Source organism: Equus caballus, chromosome 15 (assembly GCF_041296265.1).
Source record: "Equus caballus isolate H_3958 breed thoroughbred chromosome 15, TB-T2T, whole genome shotgun sequence".
Lineage (NCBI taxonomy): Eukaryota > Metazoa > Chordata > Mammalia > Perissodactyla > Equidae > Equus > Equus caballus.
The window spans coordinates 48,028,447-48,047,620 of record NC_091698.1 but is presented as its reverse complement, the minus strand read 5'-3'; the positions used below and the strand labels follow the sequence as shown (position 1 = coordinate 48,047,620).

Sequence of the window (19,174 nt, the reverse complement as noted above, 5' to 3'; positions counted from 1 at the left end):
TCGGCAAACAGAGGACAAGTGTGGGAGGGAAACTTTTTACCACATACATTTTATAGTTTAATTTTTAAAAAATAATACAGTCACCTTACAAAATTATAATGCAAAAGCAGACTAAAAAGCTAAAGACCCCTTTCAGTCCCATTCCTACCACCACCACCATCCCCATATCCCACCCCTGCCACCCGGCACACCAGATCCCCACTCCTCAAAAGTAACTACAGTTAACAGGCTGGCATATATCCAGCAGGTTATTTTCTTTACGTTTATAAATAAACAAATATATGCACAGAAGTAGGTTTTTGTTTTTAGAAAAACGGAATCAGACACATTGCTCTGAAGTTTGCTTTTGTCACTGAACATTTTATCATAGATTTCTTTCCATGTCAGCACAAATGGCTCTAAACACCTTTTTAAATGGTTGTACGATAATCTGTAGTGTGAATATACCATAGTGTAACTACCTCTACCAGTGTGTTCTTAGTTCTAGACAATGCTGCAAGGAACATCCTCAATATTTATCTTAATGCATAGGTGTAATCATTTCAGTAGAATAGATTCTGAACATTGCTTCTAGTTTTCTTAATTTATTTGGGGGGCTGGTCCAGTGGCATAGCGGTTATGTTTGCGCGCTCTGCTTCGGTGGCCTGGGATTCACAGTTTTGGATCCCGGGCACGAACCTACATACTGCTCATCAAGCCAGGCTGTGGCAGCATCCTAGATACAGGAAGACTGGCACAGAAGTTAGCTCAGCCACAATCTTTCCCAAGCAAAAAGGGAAGATTGGCAACAGACGTTAGCTCAGGGCCAATCTTCTTCACACACACACAAAAAATAATAATAAATAAATAAATAAATGAAGGGAATTTTAAAACATTTAATTTTAGAGGATATCAGAGTGAAGATGGCCTAAATAACACAAAACCCAGAATCCACAAAATATTGATTAAATTTTTCCTGGGTATATAATTTTTTTTAAAAAAAAACAGCTTTATTAAGATATACATCACAAACCATAGAATTCACTCATTTTAAGTGTATGATTCAACGACATTTATGAAGTCTATAGAGCTGGGTATCCATCCCTACAATCCAGTTTTAGAACACTGCCAATCATCCCCAAAAGATCTCTCTTGCTGTTTGCAGCTCGTCACCATTCCCACCCCGAGGCAATCACTAATCTGCTTTCTGTCTCCATAGATTTATCTTTCCTGGACATTTTATACAGGTGGACTCATACAATAAGTGGCCTTTTATGTCTGGCTTCTTTCACTCAACGTGATGTTTTCAAAGTTCACCACACTGCAGCACGTATCAGTACTTCATCCCTGTACACCGCCGAGCATCATTTTGTTTATCCATTCACCCATCTGACAGACACTGAATTGTTTACAATCTTTGGCTATTACAAACAGTGCTGCTGAGAACACTGACACGGCAAATTTTTGTGTAGACAAATGTCTTCATTTCTCCTGGGCAGATACCTAGAAGTCGAATTGCTAGGTCATATGGTAAGTTTATGTTTAATTTTTAAAGAAAATGTCAAAACCGTTGTCCAAAGTGGCCGTACCATTTTACATTCACACCAGCAACATAAAAGGGTTCCTGTTTCTTCACTTCCTGGCCAACATGTATTACAGTCTTCTTGATTACAGCCTTTTGATTACAGTGGGTGTGAGTGGTATCTCACTGTGGTTTTTTTGTTTGTTTGCTTTTTTTTTTGTTTTGTTCGTTTTTTTTTTTTAAAGATTTAATTTTTCCTTTTTCTCCCCAAAGCACCCCCAGTACATAGTTGTATATTTTTAGTCGTGAGTCCTTCTCGTTGTGGCACATGGGATGCCGCCTCAGCATGGCTTGAGGAGCGGTGCCATGTCCGTGCCCAGAATCCGAACTGGCGAAACCCTGGGCCACCAAAGTGGAGCACGTGAACCTAACCACTGGGCCCCGGGGCCGGGCCCATATCTAGAATTTTGATAGAGATTGCACTGTATCTGTAGATCAACTTGGGGAGTAGTGCCATCGTAGCAATATTAAATCTTCTAGTCCATGAACATGGACTATCTTCCTATCTTTAGATCTTTAATTTCTTTCAATGACGTTTTGTAGCTTTCAGTGTACAAGTCTTACACAACTTTTGTCGCTCAGTTTATTCTCTAAGTCTTTGGACTTAGTTTATGGTGCTTTTCTCTATGCAGGAAGTGTTCATTTTCATTTTAATCAAGCATAATTGGTCTTAATTTTAAAATGGGCAAAATATTTGAATAACTGTTTCCCCAAAGAGATAAGCAGATGTCTAAATAGGCATATGAAATGTTGCTTAACATCATTATTCACTAGGGAAATGTAAGTTAAAACCACAGTGAGTTACCAAGCCAGCCCTGATGGCCTACTGGTTAAAGTTCAGCGTTCTCACCACTCTGGCACCCCGGGGGTTGTTTTCAGGTTGCGGAACACCACCATCTGTCTGTGAGCAGCCATGCTGTGACGGTGGTACACATGGAAGAACTAGAAGGACTTACAGCTAGGATATACAACCATGCACGGGGGCTTTGGGAGGAAAAGAAAAAAGAGGAAGATTGGCAACAGATGTCATTAGGCCATGCTGAGGCAGTGTCCCGCATGCCACAACCAGAAGGATCCACAAGTAAAATATTCAACTACGTACGGGGGGAATTTGGGGAGAAAGAGCAGGAAAAAAAAAAAAGAAGATAGATTGGCAACAGTTGTTAGCTCAGATGCTAATCTTTAAATAAAAAAAAATTTCTAGATAACTTTTTGCAGAAATTGACAAGATGATCCTAAAATTCATATGGAAATGTAAAGGACCTGGAAAAGCTAGAACAATCTTGAGAAAGAAGAACAAAGTAGAAGGACTCACAGTTCCTGATTTCAAAACTTACTATAAAGCTACAGTAATTAAGACAATGTGGACAGAGAAGGACAAATACTGTGTGATACCACTTGTATGTGGAATCTAAAAAAGTGGAACTCATAGACACAGAGAATAGAATGGTGGTTGGTAGGGGTCGGGAGGTGAGAGAAATGGGGAGATGTTGGCGAGAGGCTACAAACTTCCAGTTATAAGATTAAGTTCTGGAGATCTAATTTACAGCATGGTGATTATAGTTAATAATACTGTATGATATACTTGAAAGTTGTTAAGAGAGTAAATCTTAAATGTTCTCACCACAAAAAAGAAATGGTAATTATGTGACGTGATGGCTTGTTAGCTAATGCTAGGGTGGTAATCATTTTGCAATATATAAATGTATCAAATCCACATGTTGTACACCTTAAACTTACACAATGTTATAGGTCAATTATATCTCAATAAAGCTGGGCAGGGGAAAAGGACAATGTGGTACTGGAATAAGGACAGACATACAGATCAATGGAAAAAATAGAGAGTTCAGAAACAAACTGTCACATTTACAGTCAACTGATTTTTGACAAGGATGCCAAGATCATTCAATGGGGAAAGAACAGTCTTTTCAACAAATCATGCGGGGACAACTGGACATCCACTTGCAAAAGAGTGAAGCTGGACCTCTACCTCCTACTGTATACAAAAATTAACTCAAAATGGATCATAGACATAAATGTAAGAGCTAAAACCATAAAACTCTTAGAAGAAAACATAGGAGTAAATCTTTGTGACCTTGGATTAGGCAATGGTTTCTTCGATATTATACTAAAAGCATAAGTGACAAAAGATAAAAATAGACAAATTGGGTTTCATCAAAATTAAGACATCTGTGCTTCTAAGGTCACCATCAAGAAAGTGAAAAGATGGGGGCAAGCCCTGAGGCCAAGCGGTTAAGTTCTTGTGCTCTGCTTCAGCAGTGCGGGGTTCATCAGTTCAGATCCTGGGTGTGGACCTACACACCTCTCAGCAAGCCATGCTGTGGTGGCATCCCACACAGAAGAACTAGAATGACTTACAACTATGATATACAACTATGCACAGGGGCTTTAGGGAGAGAGAAAAAAAGAGGAAAATTGGCAACAGATGTTAGCTCAGGGCCAGTCTTCCTCACCACAGAGGGGGAAAAAGAATTCTACACTTAAAAAAAAAAAAGAAAGTGAAAAGATAACCGACAGAATGGAAGAAAATAGTTGCAAATCATACTTAGGATAAGGGACTTGTATCCAGAATATAGAAAGAACACTTACAACTCAACAATAAAAAGACAAATAACCCAATTAAAAAGTGAGCAAAGGATCTGAATAGATATTTCTTCAAAGAAGGTATATAAATAGCTAATAAGCACATGAAAAGATGTTCAACATCATGTCATTAAGGAAATGCAAATCAAAATCACACCAAGGGGGGCTGGCCCAGTGGCAGAGTGGTTAAGTTTGTGTGCTCTGCTTCAGAGGCCCAGGGTTCACCAGTTTGGATCCTAGGCAGACCCATGTACTGCTTATCAAACCATGCTGTGGCAGGTGTCTCATATATAAAATAGAGAAAGATGGGCACGGGTGTTAGCTCAGAGCCAATCTTCCTCAGCAAAAAGAGGAGGATTGGCAGTGGATGTTAGCTCATGGCTGGTCTTCCTCAAAAAAAATAAAATAAAAACAAATAAATAAAAGTAATATTAAAATAAAACACCAAGGTGCTACTTCACAGCCACTAAGATGACTAAAAAAGACAGATGATAACAAGTGTTGGCATGGATGTAGAAAGACTGGAACCCTGATACATCATTGATGGTACTGTAAAATGTTGCAGCCATTTTGGAAAATTGACAGCTCCTCAAAATGTTAAAAAGAGTTACCACATGTGGGGCTGGCCCTGTGGCCGAGTGGTTAGGTTCGCGTGCTCCGCTGCAGGCGGCCCAGTGTTTCATTGGTTCAAATCCTGGGCCCGGACATGGCACTGCTCATCGGACCACACTGCGGCGGCGTCCCACATGCCACAGCTAGAAAGACCAACAACGAAGAATATACAACTATGTGCTGGGGGGTTTTAGGGAGAAAAAGGAAAAAAATAAATAAAAATCTTAAAAAAAAAAGTTACCATATGACTATCAAGAGAATAGAAAACATATAAAAGTTTGTACATGAATGTTCATAGTAGTGTAATTCATAATAGCCAGAAAGTAGAATCAATCCATTTGATTTATCATCAGTTGTTCAACTGATGAATGGATAAACAAAAGGTAGTATATCTATACAATGGAATATTATTTGGCTACAAAAGGGAATGAAGTTTTGATACATGCTACAACATGGAAAAATAAACCTTGAAATATCATGTTAAGTGAAAGAAGCCAGACACAAAAAGGTCACACATTGTATGATTCCATTTATTTTTATTTATTTATTTATTTTTTGAGGAAGATCAACCCTGAGCTAACCACTGCCAATCCTCCTCTTTTTGCTGAGGAAGACTGGCCCTGAGCTAACATCTATGCCCATCTTCCTGTACTTTATATGTGGGACGCCTGCCACAGCATGGCTTTTTGCTAAGTGGTGCCATGTCTGCACCCGGGATCCAAACAGGCGAACCCTAGGCTGCTGAAGCGGGAACACGTGAACTTAACCGCTGTGCCACTGGGTTGGCCCCATGTACGATTCCATCTAAGTGAAATATCCAGAATAGGCTAATGCACAGACACAGAAAGTAGATTAGTGGTTACCAGGGACCAAGGAGTCACAGCTAAGGAGTGTGAGGTTTCTATTCGGGGTGATGAAAACTTGTACAATTCTACGAATATACTAAAATCACTGAATTGCAACAATTTAGAAGTGGATTTTATGTTACGCGAATTATATTTCAATAAAGCTGTTATTAAAAATAGAGAAAAAATATTTGGAATGTAAATGCCAAAGGGCTAATTTCCTAAAATGAATTTTTACACAAAAATAATAAAAAGAAACAAACTCACTAGAAAAATGGGCAAAGGACATGAAAGGACAGCTTGCGAAAAAGAAAAAAGAAAAATGACTTTAGAAGTGCGAAACATCCTCACAACAAGCAAGAGGCAAATGAAAACAAGACAATACTTTGGCAAAGTGATAAAAACATAAATGTTATCATCATGTTCATGAGAAGGTGGAAAAATAGGCACTCTACATTGTTGGTAGGACTATAAGCTGCAACATGCTCTCTGAAGGAATGTAAATGAAATAAATGTAAAAGACACTTTGACTTGGCAATTCCACTTTTGAGGTTGCATGAGTTATACTCTCACATGTACACAAAGTATGTACAGGAGTACTCGACGCAAGGTAGTCCATAATTGTACAAGAATGGAAACGGTCTAAGAGCTGACTAAATAAATCATGGTGTAACCATACAATATGCCACTATAAAGCCATGAAAAAGAACCAGACAGACCCATATGTACTGATAAGGAACAAATATCAAGATAGACTGTGGAAAAAAGGTGTAGTATTTCATGTATAATATGATAGTCTTGGTTTAAAAAAGACAAGACAGGGGAGATATATACACACACACACAAACATAGAATATTTCTATTGCCTCAGAAGTGACTTGGGACTTGGGAAATAGAAAGTGGGAGGGACACTTCCGTTTCACTGTTTTGTATTATTTGAATTTTAAACGTGTATCTAGTACTAGTATCACTAATTACAGACTCCATATTCAAAGCATATACAAACAAGTAACACAACCTGTAAAGAACCTCTATCTAACTCCTGCCCATCAAAAGTACTCCCCTTGTCGGCGAGTTCACAAAGCCTCCTCAGCAAGAGCGTGTAAAGAGACTGGTACTGGAAGAGTTAACCGACGAACCCTCCCTGGAACTGCTGGGTTTCCATCCAGGTACTATTTGCCTGTAGAGCTATATACACAGTGTGGTGGATGCTGTTTAATACTTGGGAAGCACAGGAAGTGGAGAACGAATGATCACCATGAGTAAGACATAAAACTTGCTAACGTTTATTGAGTACACTCCATATTAAGCCCTTCCCGTGCATTTACTCATGTATTGCTCACCACGATCCTGTGAAGTAGCTACTATTTTACCCATCTTAGAGATGAAGAAACTGGCTCAGAGGAAGCAGTGATCTGATGAATATCTCACAGTCACTGGGTATCTAACGCGAGTTTGGAATCTACTGGATTCCTTGTCAAACCACAGGGAGGGGAAGGGAAAACTCCAGAAGCCAGGCCTCCCGAGTCCTGGCCCAGGGTGCTGCCATCAGCCTCGCGCTGTCTCTGAGAAGCAGAGAATGGCCGCCAGGGCCCTGCAGCCACGCGTCCGGGTACCGGGCCTGCGGGACGCACCCCGCCCGCCCCGCTTCCGGGATCCGCCCCGCCCCTGGACGCACCACCGAGGACCTGCTTCCCGGCATCCTCCCCGCGCGCCCACTCACTTCCGGTCCTAAGTAGGCCCAGGCAGAAGCATCACCTGGCCGGCACCCTGCTGCTTGGACACGCTCTCCGTTGGGATCCTCAACTCTCCGCCCTTATCCTACCGCCGTCTCCACCCTCTGTCAACACGGCCCGCTTACCTGCCTTGCGCCCCCCCGCGGCCCCAGGGCCCCACGCTGACGACCGCCCTCACCTCCTCTCTCTTCGCCTGCCGCGGCCTTTTACAAACGCGGCCAAACTGTTCGCTGTAACAACAGCCGCTATTGGTCGGGGCCGCCCACGCGCGGCAAGGGCCCGCCCCGCTCAGCTCGTGTTGTCTGCTGGGAGTTGTAGTTCCTTCTTCCGGGAGGCCTTTGAGAGTTGCTGCGGAATCTGGTGGGGGAATCTGCGCCTACCTGGTGGGTGGAACGCTCGGGTTCTTCTCTGGTGCTGGCGTGCTTCTGGCTGGTACGCAAGGCACCGACACAGCTCTAGGGCTGGTCACGACTGCTTCACGCCTGGGAGAGTCGTGTTTCTGAGAGTTCCATTGGTAATTGATGCAAAAATCGCCTGAGATTTTCTAGTTCGTAGCAGATGTCGGCTGCGATTTATTGTTTTGTCAAGGGAGGTCTTGTCCACCGCAGTATTTGCTGTTTCTGTAACTTGTGGGATTATATCAAGTTATCTTTTTCTCCCTTCACTACACTCTGACATGTTACTTGAACGTTTTCCCTTAGTTGAAATCGGCTTCCTGTGTGTCCTACCTAGTTCTGGTCCTTGGAGTTGTTGGGGCCCAGGGCAGGCAACCCCAAAATATCCCACAATAGCATATTGATTATTTTGAATTCAAGTTGCTTGTCTCTGTTCCCCCGAAAGCAGGAAATAAATCTCCCGCGTGAAAGGCGCTCTCCCTGCGTCCTGATCCCCAGAGCCAGGGGACTCAGGGCCAGAAGCCCGCAGAAACAAACCTTGCTAATTGACTACCTCAAGTCGAAACTCTGCTTAAATTCCTCACTATTTATGTCCCTCAAATCTGTTTCTTTGTCCTGTCATTCCTCACAAATTTATTGTCTCTTTGCGTAAAAGATATATATATACTGCTGCTTTGTTCACTCTCCGAGCATCGTTTTTAATGGTCTCTAATACAAACGTATTAAACTGGATTTTTTTCTCCTGTTAAGCTGGTCTTGTGTCAGTTTTATTATAGTCCAGCCATAAGAACACAAGAAGGGAAGAAAACGGATTTTTTTCCCCTGTCCTGACAGAATCACACAGAATAAACTGAAATGCTCTTTGATCACGATTGAAGAAAGCTCCAGAGTCCACTGTGTTAAGGGTGAGGCTTGTGTGTAGTGGAAAACTCGGGCAAGAGATTTCCTGTACCTTTGGCCCTGGTCCTGCTACTTACTTAAGGTGGCGCTGTGGGCAGATTGCCTGAGTCTTCTCAACTATTAATAAGAGAAATGATCCTTTCCAAGATTGAGGTGTGTAATATCGTTTCTTAAACTGGAGGAAGGGAGAGAAGGGCACACTTTGTTCCAGGAGATTTTCTAATTTTGTCTTTCCATTTTGACTGTAAGTTTTTAAAATGATCGTCAGTATATCCTGGGTCATCTGGATGATCACCTAACAGTACTGCAGGGTTTCAATGCCTGGTTGTGTTTATGATTGTATTGCTGCCGAGTGATTATCTAAAGCAGTTGTTCTCAACTGGGAGGGCTGCTGCTGGCGTCTGGCAAGTACACCCCGCGGGTGTTAAAGATCCTACAGTGCACAGGACGGCCCTCACAACAAAGAATTATCTGGCCCAAAATGTCAGAAGTGCCAAAGTTGAGAGACCCTGTTGTAAAGACAGAGGGTTTAACTTTTTTTCAGTGGAATCACCCAAATGCATCCTAAGAGATCTGGATTTTAAGTTGAGACATTATGTGGTCCAGTCAGGAAGGCAGCCATCAAGCCACCCCATTCTAAAAGAGGTTTCTTTCTTCCAAACACTCAGGGTTTTTTCATTCCTTCTTCAAAGAAGGGCCTTTGAAGAAGTGTTGCCATCACAGAAGTCCTTTCTGAGCCCTCTCTTCATGAATAGATTTCTCAGAATTGCATAATACTCTCAAGTTATGGTTGGACACAGTAAGCCGCCTTTCTCTGTTCTCTGAGCATCATGATTTCAGCCTTGAGGTAGATTTTTGTTGTGATGCCTGCGTCAAGCTATTAATTCACAGTGAGCCTCCCTGGCATCATGATATATTGTAATAGTATAATTATTATACAAGGAAAGGAAAATGTTAGAGAAGTGATACTGTAAAAGTTCCAATTATGTGGCAAACCAGGATCTGAGAAAGAACAATAGTGACTGCTTATCACCTTAACCAGCACTTAACAATGTTGCCTGCTCTGTGCTAAATGTTTTTTGTGTTAATGTCATTTAAGCCTCCTAACAACCAGAATTTCTATGAGACAAACCAAAAAAATAGCATATCATGTTTTCTGATCATAAATTAAGTTAGAAATCAATAATAAAACATGGGAATCCAAAAACACAAATAAATAGGGTATGTTAATTTTCAGTATGTTAATATCTTTTCCTCTGCCATCGTACTGAATTCTCACAGGCCGCTGAAGCAAAGGGCATGGAACTTTAACCCCTCGGCCACGGGACTGGCCCCCCTCTGTTACTTTCAAAGATAAATGCTACATTTTTTCTGCAACTTGCTTTTTTTACTTAATATAATATATCATGGTTCTAAGTCAGTATATGTAGTTGTACCTCATTCTGGTCTGACTGTAAAGTATTCCATGCAGCTGTATCAATCAAGATAGGCTGGACTCTAACAGTGACAAACAACCCTCAAATCTATGTGGCTTGAAACAACATGCCTCAATGTTTAGGGTCAACAACCTTCGATCAGCTGGGGCCTTCGTCCTGCATTATCATCTTCCTCCAGCTCCAGCACCCAGGCTGGCAGAATACCCCCCATCTGGAACACTGCTGGCAACCATGGCAAAGACATGCTGGCTCTTTAGAGTTTCTGCCCAGAAATATCTCAGGTCACTTTCACTCATTTTTTTGGACTCCCAACAGATGCCATCAAGTTATTCCTTAGTGAAGCTGGGCTTATGATTTTTCCTTTCTCCTACTTGTCTGTTTTGGTTTCAAGAATTTCAGTCCTTATAAAATAAGTTTGAGATTATTCTCTCCTATTCTCAGGAAGAGTTTGTATTGTTTTATTGATTAAATCCTTCATTCATTGTAGAGTGTTTGGTAGAGTTCACCTCTAAAGCTATTTGTGCCTGCTTTTGGGGAAGTGGTGGTGGTTTTGTTTTTTTGCTATCCAGATTTTTAACTACTGCTTTGAGTTCTTTCATGGTTATTAGACTATTGAGGTCTCCTATTTCTTCTTGGAATTATCTTTTTTTTTAATTCATAAACTTTGCTTTTTAGAACAGTTTTAGGTTTACATAAAAATTGAGCAGAACGTACAGACAGTGCCCCCATACTCCCTATCCCTCGATACCACCTTTCTCACTGTTGACATCCTGCACTGCATGGGACATTTGTTACAATTGATGAACCTACAGTGACCCATCATTATCACTCAAAGTCCATAGTTTACACTAGAGCTCACTCTTGGTGTTGTACATTCTATGGGTTTTGACAAATGTGTAGTAACACGTATCCACTATTATGGTATCATAGAGAATAGTTTCACTCCCCTAAAAATCCTCTGTGCTCTGCCTGTTCATCCCTCTCTCACTCCTAACTCCTGGCAACCACTGATCCTTTTACTGTCTCCACAGTTTTGCCTTTTCCAGAATGTCATATACTTGGAATCACACAGTATGTAGCCTTTTCAGATTGACTGCTTTCACTTAGTAATATGCATTTAAGTTTCCTCATTATTTTTTAAAATCTTGACTGTATCTTATAGTAAAAGTCCCTCTTTTATTCTTTTTTTTTGTTGTTCTCTTTTTTCTTCATCAATTTCACCACGATGGGGGCCGGCCCGGTGATGCAGCGGTTAAGTGCGCATGTTCCACTTTGGCGGCCCAGGGTTTGCCGGTTCGGATCCCGGGTGCGGACATGGTACCGCTTGGCACACCATGCTGTGGTGGGCATCCCACATATAAAGTAGAGGAAGATGGGCACAGATGTTAGCTCACGGCCAGTCTTCCTCAGCAAAAAGAGGAGGATTAGCAGCAGATGTTAGCTCAGGGCTAATCTCCACCCCCCGCAAAAAAAATTTCACCACGATGTTAGGTAGTTTATTAATCTTTTCAAAAGAACAAACTTTTTGGCTTGTTTGAGCTGGTTTACTATATCTTTGCTTTCAATTATATTAATTTTTCCTGCTATCTTTATTGTTTCCTTATTGTTCCTTTTTTTTTTAAAGATTGGCACCTGAGCTAACAACTGTTGCCAATCTTCCTTTTCTTTTTTGCTTTTTCTCCCCAATTCCCCCAAGTTCATAGTTGTATATTCTAGTTGTGGGTCCCTCTAGTTGTGGCATGCATGATGCCCCCTCAGCATGGCCTGATGAGTGGTGCCATGTCCGCACCCAGGATCTGAACCCGTGAAACCCTGGGCTGCCAAAGTGGAGCGCGCAAACTTAACCCCTTGGCCACCGGGCCAGCCCCTCTTCTAACTTCTTACGCAGGACACGGAGCTCATTAATTTTTAGCTCTTCTTTTCTAATATAAGCATTTAAGGTTACACATTATTTTCAAGGTGCCATTTTACCTGCATTCCACAAGTTTTGATATGTATTATTTTCTTTAAATATTTAAAAATTTCCACTATGGCACTTCTTTGACCCATAAGTTATTCACACACATATTTTGGAATTTCTACAAATTTTTGTTACTGATTTCTAACCTTTTTTATGGCCAGAAAACATGATAAGCTACTTTTTTTTTCTTTGTCTGATGGAAACTCTGCTTTATCCATCTGTTAATATACAAAGAATAGCTCCTGATACGTAAAGGCATTTTCAATCAAAAAGAATTTGTGTGCTATTTGCACAGTAGAACAAATACTCACAGTTCTTTGATTTTTGACAATTGGCAGTAATTATCTTTCAACTTCCCTCACCCTTCCAGCCCCTATGATCTTTTCAAACCAATTATTGTCTTCAGTATTCCATGTGTACTTGAGAAAAGGTGCGTATTTTGTTTGCCATTAATTTGGCCACATCAGCGTTGTTTATGGTTTCCTGGTATGTATTTTTCTGTGTACTTTTGTTTTAGATGTTACTTAAGAGTAGCACATCTATCTAGATTTTGAAAATCCAATCTTTTAAAATTTATTAGCTTAAATATCAGCTATGGATATTTGATATATTGTGCTTACCAATCTATTTGGAATTATTTCTACTGTCTCATTTTGTGATTTGTTTATATCTGGCTTTCTCTGCGTTCCTTTTTTTGCATTCGTTTGGACTTCTTTTTTTATTGCCTCTTCTCATTTTGGAAGTTACATGCTCTACTGTTTTTTTTAGTGATAGTCCATTCTCTCTGAAGCATTATCTCGTTGAATATTGCCCATCTCACATTGTTTTCTCTTTATGGAACTCCAGTTTAAGTATATTTTAGACTTATTCTATTCTCCATGCTGTCTTCATTTTCTATCCTTTGTAGTGTTCCAATTTACAGATTCCATCAGCTGTATCTAATTTGGTTGTTTAGCCAGTTCATTGAATTTTTTCTTTTAGCTATTGTATTTTTTTTGGTAAAGACTGGCACCTGAGCTAACAACTGTTGCCAAGCTTCCCTTTTTTTCCCCTTTCTTCTTCTCCCCAGAGTCCCCCAGTACATAGTTGTGTATTCTAGTTGTGCCTCTGGTTGTGCTATGTGGGATGCCGCCTCAGCATGGCCACCAATGAGTGGTGGAGGTCTGCGACCGGGAACCAAACCTGGGCCGCTGAAGCAGAGCATGCTGAATTCAACCACTAGGCCATGTGGCTGGTCCCTGATAGTTTTTTATTGTGAGCTCCAGTTGATGACTTTAATTTGAGGTAATCCTGAGGGGCCTGGGTGGAGGATACGTTCTTCCAGAGAGGATTTGTGGGTATCCAAACTACATAAGGGATTCCTGGGGCTGGCCTGGTGATATAGTGGTTGAGTTTGTGCGCTCCACTTCAGCAGCCTGGGGTTTGTGGATTTGGATCCTTAGTACAACCTACACACTGCTCATCAAGCCCTGCTGTGGTGGCGTCCCACATACAAAATACAGGAAGATTGGCACAGATGTTAGCTCAGGGACAATCTTCCTCACCAAAAAAAACACAAAAAACAAAAAACCCTACACAGGAGATTCCTTCTGATTGATAAAAATAATCAATCTAATCAAGAAATGGACAAAGAGTATGAACAGACATGTCACAAGAAAGAAATGCAAACACCCAATTATCATAGGAAAAAGTGATTAACTTTACTTGCAATCAGGAAAATACAATTAAAGAGATCATTTTACACATATCAGTTTGGCAAAAATAAAAGCTTAGCAACAATCAGCATTAGTAAAAGCAGGGGGAAATGAGTGCTTTCTGATATTACTGGTTGGAGTGTAAAATGGTATCGCCTTTTAAGAGGGCAATATAACAACACAGAATACAATTTTTACAATTCACATTTCTTTAACCCATCCTTCAATTTCTACATATGTGAGAAACAGTATACACATGCACAAAAACTCATTCTTCGACTGTACTCCCAATTTACTTTTTATATAAAAAGGAGATGAATGTCTTTTGTTTTGTATTTCTGAATGGTTGAAGGCTGGGGTTGTTTTCATGGTGGTCGTTTCCTTTTGTGGTTTATTCATAGTTTACTGTATTGAGATTTTAAAGAATTATTGCTTCTTTAAACCCATCTCCTTTCTTCTTCCTTCTCTCTACAGCCAAATGACCCGACAAGGCAGTCTGCACTAGCTAACTGTCCTCACCTCCCACTCCTTCACTCACTGTAATCCACATTTTGCTCCCACCACTGCACTGAAAATGCTCACTTTAAAGCCACCAATTATGTCCTTATTGCTAAATTTAGTGGACTTTTTTTCCATTTCTTGTATTTTTCCTCTCTGCAGTATTTGACACCCTTCACTACTTCTATTTCCGTGTATTTTTTCCTCTTTGATTTCATCATGGAGCCTCGGTAATTCCTCCCACTGGTCAGGCAGCTCTTTTGCATTCTCCTTTGCACACTTCTCTGCCTCTCCCTGGGTGATTTCCACCCCATGGGTTGAACTAGAAATGCAGAAGACTTCCATCTCTCTGTTCAGCCTGGATCTCCCTTCTAAGTTCCTTATCATTAACTACTGGGTATTTCTACCTGAATGTCACACATGGCCAACCTCCACATTTTGTAGTCTTTTTTTTTTTGGAAGATTAGCTCTGAGCTAACATCTGCAGCCAATCCTCCTCTTTTTGCTGAGGAAGACTGGCCCTGAACTAAATCCATGCCCACCTTCCTCTACTTTATGTGTGACCCCTGCCACAGCATGGCTTGCCAAGCGGGACCACGTCCACACCCGGGATCCGAACTGACAAACCCCAGGCTGCCAAAGCGGAATGTGTGCACCTAACCACTGCGCCACTGGGCCGGCCCCATAAGCTCCACATTTTGAAAGATGGAACTCATCAGCTTTCAATTCCTGCCCCCTAACGAATGTCTATCCTTGCTCACCCTCACAGACTGCTCCTCTAACTTTTCTCACCACCCATTTAGCTGCTCAAGCCAGGAACCTGGAAGACAGCCTGGGTAAACACAAATTAGATCAACGGCTCTCTAGAATGTTTAGGATAAAAAAGTTCAAGGTACTTGGCATGGCATAAAGAATTGGCCATGATTTGATACTTCAGTTTTAGCTCTTATCACCCTACACACCCAGCACTCTAGCTGGCTGTACTATCAGCACATGGCAGAAAGCCATCTGAGCAAAAGCCAGATTGTTTGAGACAAACATTCATTCATTCATTCATTGAACAAACATTTATTGAGCACCTCATTTCCCATGTACTGGATATATACAGCATTGAAGAAAACAGTCACCAGCTTCTAGTTTAGTGGGGAACAGGTTTTAAAGATATAATCACACAAATACATAATTAAAAATTGTGACAAATGCTATAAAGGAAAAGTATAAGATGGTTTGAGAGGCTACTGATTTAGATTGTTGGGTAAGAAAGGAGGGCCTTTTGGAGGAAGTGACATTTAAGTGGAAACTTGAAGAAAAAGATCAGGCAAAAGGCATTCACGTGACAAGGCCCTGCGATGGGAGTGGAGTCTCTGTCCCCAATCCACCTTGCTTTGTGAAACATTTCTCCTTTGCCAGTTGCTTCAGTGTTAGACTTTGTCAATAGAGGGCACTGGGGGAACAATGCATAGTGGTGGGAAGGCACTTCCCTTATGGGTTCTGGTTCTCTTCTCTTTTTTTTAAGAGGAAGACTGGCCCTGAACTAACATCTGTGCCAATCTTCCTCTACTTTATATGGGACGCCGCCACAGTGTGGCTTGATGAGTGGTGCTAGGTCTGCGCCCAGGATCTGAACCTGTGAACCCCAGGCTGCCCAAAGTGGAGCAGGCAAACTTAACCACTCTGCCACCAGGCAGGCCCCTCTCTTCTTTTTATTCAGTGCAGGAGCCAGTGGATCACTGTACAGAAGACCCAGTGGCACTCCCCTCAGCAGTCCTTGGGACCTGCTCCAGCTACACCTCAAGCCACTCTCCCCACCTGCAGCTGAGACCATGGCAGCTTTCATAACACCAGCCTGCAACTGTCTCTAGGACTGATGGATAAAATACAGGATACCCAGTTAAATTTGAATTTCAGTTAAACAAGTAATTTTTAGTCTATGTATGTTCCATGCAATATTTGGGGTTCTTATTTGCTAAATCTGGCAACTCCAGCTGTCTGCCCCCACATGGTGGACCATTTCTATAGACCATCTCCAGCCTGCCCATGCTCTCTGGCAATGGTAGGTGGCTTCTAGGGACCACTTCTGGCCCTCTGTCACGTGTCTTCAGCAGGCAGTGTTCCTGTGGTAATCAAGCCCTCTTTGGAGAGGTCAGAGTCTCAGGCAGGGCTCTCCTAAACCCTTAGTTCCTTCATTGTCCACTCTCTCCCTAAGTAGTAGATGCTTTATTTTTTTTGCACCTGCCACTTCTGGATCCCTTTGAGTCCTTGTTTTACCCCTTTTGGTAGTGAACCACCTTATTTAACAACTATTCATGTTAAAATTTCCCTTTTCAAATTTTTGTGTTGGTCTGTCTCCTGAGTGGATCCTCACTGATATAAAGTGTTTACTTCCTCAAGAAACTGAAAGATGAGTGTGGAGTGGAAGGGCTTCTGGGAGAGTGGGGTGGCCTCCTGTGAAGTTGCATAAGTAAAGATTACACTTTAGAAGGCACTGCAGGCCATATTAAAGATTTTCGATTACATCCTAAATGCAATTTGAAGCAAACAAAGCCTTTCACGCACGGGAGTGTCATGATCAGATTTACATGTTTAAAAGATTCCTTGGGCTTTTGACTCTGGTAAAAGCATTTGCAGCCTGGTTCTGGATCTTTTCACTTCTCCTTCTGGAAACCACTAGAGAGCAACAAAGAAAATATATGACCACCCACCTCCACAAACAGTATCTTGAGTGAAACTAGGGAGGCACAGAAAACTTACAAATTCCACATTGAGTGGAAGGGTGGTACTGGAGGGGAGGCCAACAGAGTGCAGTTGGGGAAGAACAGAGGGTGAGGAGGGGATGGTGGTGGCAGATCGCAGAAATCACCATCAAATATTCAATTCAATATTCACTCTGAGAACACAGCCAAACCCTGAGTGGAGCCTGCTGTGAGAAGGCCTGAACAACTGTGTGAGCACTGGGGGAGGCAGGGAAGGAAGGTGTGAGAAGTGACTAGGAGGTCCAGAGGTGACATCTTTCAGAAAGCAAGTTAGAGGATCTTCTTCTTTTTTTTTTTGAGGAAGATTAGCCCTGAGCTAACTACTGCCAGTCCTCCTCTTTTTTTTTGCTGAGCAAGCCTGGCCCTGAGCTAACATCCGTGCCCATCTTCCTCTACTTTATATGTGGGACGCCTGCCACAGCATGGCGTGCCAAGTGGTGCCATGTCCACACCCGGGATCCAAACTGGCGAATCTCAGGCCGCCAAGAAGCAGAATATACTTAACCGCTGTGCCACCAGGCCGGCCCCGAGGATCTTCTCAAAAGACAGGGACAAGATCCCTTAATGAACAGAGTAAAGAACCAAGGGAGCTCAGAGCTGGCACAGAATCCCTTCTGAACAAAGTTACATTCCAAGAGAGAGAACTCATGCTATACTTCTAAGTAGAGTATTCACTGTAGCCAGAGAGATGAGAAACCTGGAGAGAGTCCCTCCCCTCCATCCTCCTGCTGGTACTTGGTCTAGCAAAATCCAACTGTTTCAAATATAAACAAACAGAAAGGAATAAGCATGGCATTTGTACAATAACACTCTAAAAATAGGAGTAGCAAAACTTACCTAGAGTTTCCCTGGAGAAAACTCCCAAGAAAAATGTTTCCACAAAGCAACTGAAAATAATAAACCAAGATTCCAACAAGAATTTTTAAAATCTAATGCAGCTGAGAAATACAAGAATTCAGGGAAGAGATGTCCCTGAAGTGAAACTGGTAGAACTTAGGAAACAGAAAAAGACAAAACCATCTCAGAAATGAAGACTAAATTAAAAGGATCACAAGCAAGTCTGGATACCACAGGGAAGTATGATAATGGAGAGAGTTCAGAAATGAGAAAAGTAAAAAAAATAAAAATAAAAGGAATTAAGAACAAATCATAGAAACAGATGATAGGCAGAGAAGATCCCACATACAACTGGAGTTGCCAAAGAAAACCGAAATGGACATAGCACAAATATTTATGGATATAATTCAGGAAAACTTCTCTAATATTATTTTAGTGCATGCACTTCTCAAGAAGGAACTTTTTCTTCCTCACGCAATGCTTCTCCTGACAATTGCCCCTTTTCATTTGCCTGATTTTCTTCCAGCATTTAAGTCTTCTCACATCCTCTACAGCTCTGTAAAATGTCTCCTCACACAATTATCTGCATGGTCCAACCTGTCAGATAATCAGGTCTAGCCCTCCGACCATCAGTCTGCCTGGCTGCCCGGTCACTTCACAGCTCTTATCCTGGGACTTCCCTTTATCTCACTCCTGTTTTGGATCCCGTTTCTAGACACTACATCATATTTTTTTCTTGATTTACTCTCGTTTTGATGGAGTATATCCAGGAGCTGAGAACCAGTGAAAGGAAGAAAATCTTTTGAGAACTTGCATATCTAAAAATGCCTTTATTCTGCTGCCATACATGACAGTACAGTTGGATATACAATTCAAACTTCTGAGGACAGTATTCCATCGACCCCTGGTTTCCAATGTTGCTACTGAGTATTATTCTCAATCCTTTTGCTATCTGGTAAATTTCAGAATATTCTTATGTCTAGTGTCCTAAAATGTCATGGTGGTATGCCTTCGTATGGGTCTTTTATATTTATTGTGCTAATTCACTAACAGCCTTTTTTTCTTATTCTTTTTTACGTAACATGTTTTTTTAAAGATTGGCACCTGAACTAACATCTGTTGCCAATCTTTTTTTCTCTCTCTCTTTCTTCTTCTCCCCAAAGCCCTCCAGTACATAGCTGTATACTCTAGTTGTAGGTCCTTCTGGTTCTGCTATGTGGGACATTACCTGAGCATGGCTTGATGAGCAGTGCCAGGTCCACGCCCAGGATCTGAACTGGTAAAACTCTGGGGCCCCGAAGTGGAGCACGCGAACCCAACCACTCCACCATGGGGCCAGCCCC

General features: G+C 41.6%; 1 protein-coding gene and 1 non-coding gene across 4 annotated transcripts in view; both read right to left on the bottom strand.

Moving 5' to 3' along the window:
- C15H2orf42 (chromosome 15 C2orf42 homolog) overlaps nt 1-7,658 on the bottom strand; it is a 36,348-nt gene extending 28,690 nt beyond the window's left edge. The window contains exon 1 of one of the 3 annotated variants that reach the window (XM_023618955.2): nt 7,537-7,658. The gene's annotated coding sequence lies outside the window, so the exon portion shown is untranslated. Of the gene's footprint in view, nt 1-7,345 lie in introns of all 3 variants that reach the window. The other 2 variants (XM_023618957.2, XM_023618956.2) reach the window with 2 other exon arrangements.
- Nucleotides 7,659-14,800: 7,142 nt separating this feature from the next.
- MIR9152 (microRNA mir-9152) lies at nt 14,801-14,919 on the bottom strand. Its single transcript, NR_128225.1, is given in 1 exon segment — nt 14,801-14,919. It is a non-coding gene; the product is annotated as a microRNA mir-9152 (primary transcript).
- Between the last annotated feature and the right edge of the window lie 4,255 nt (nt 14,920-19,174).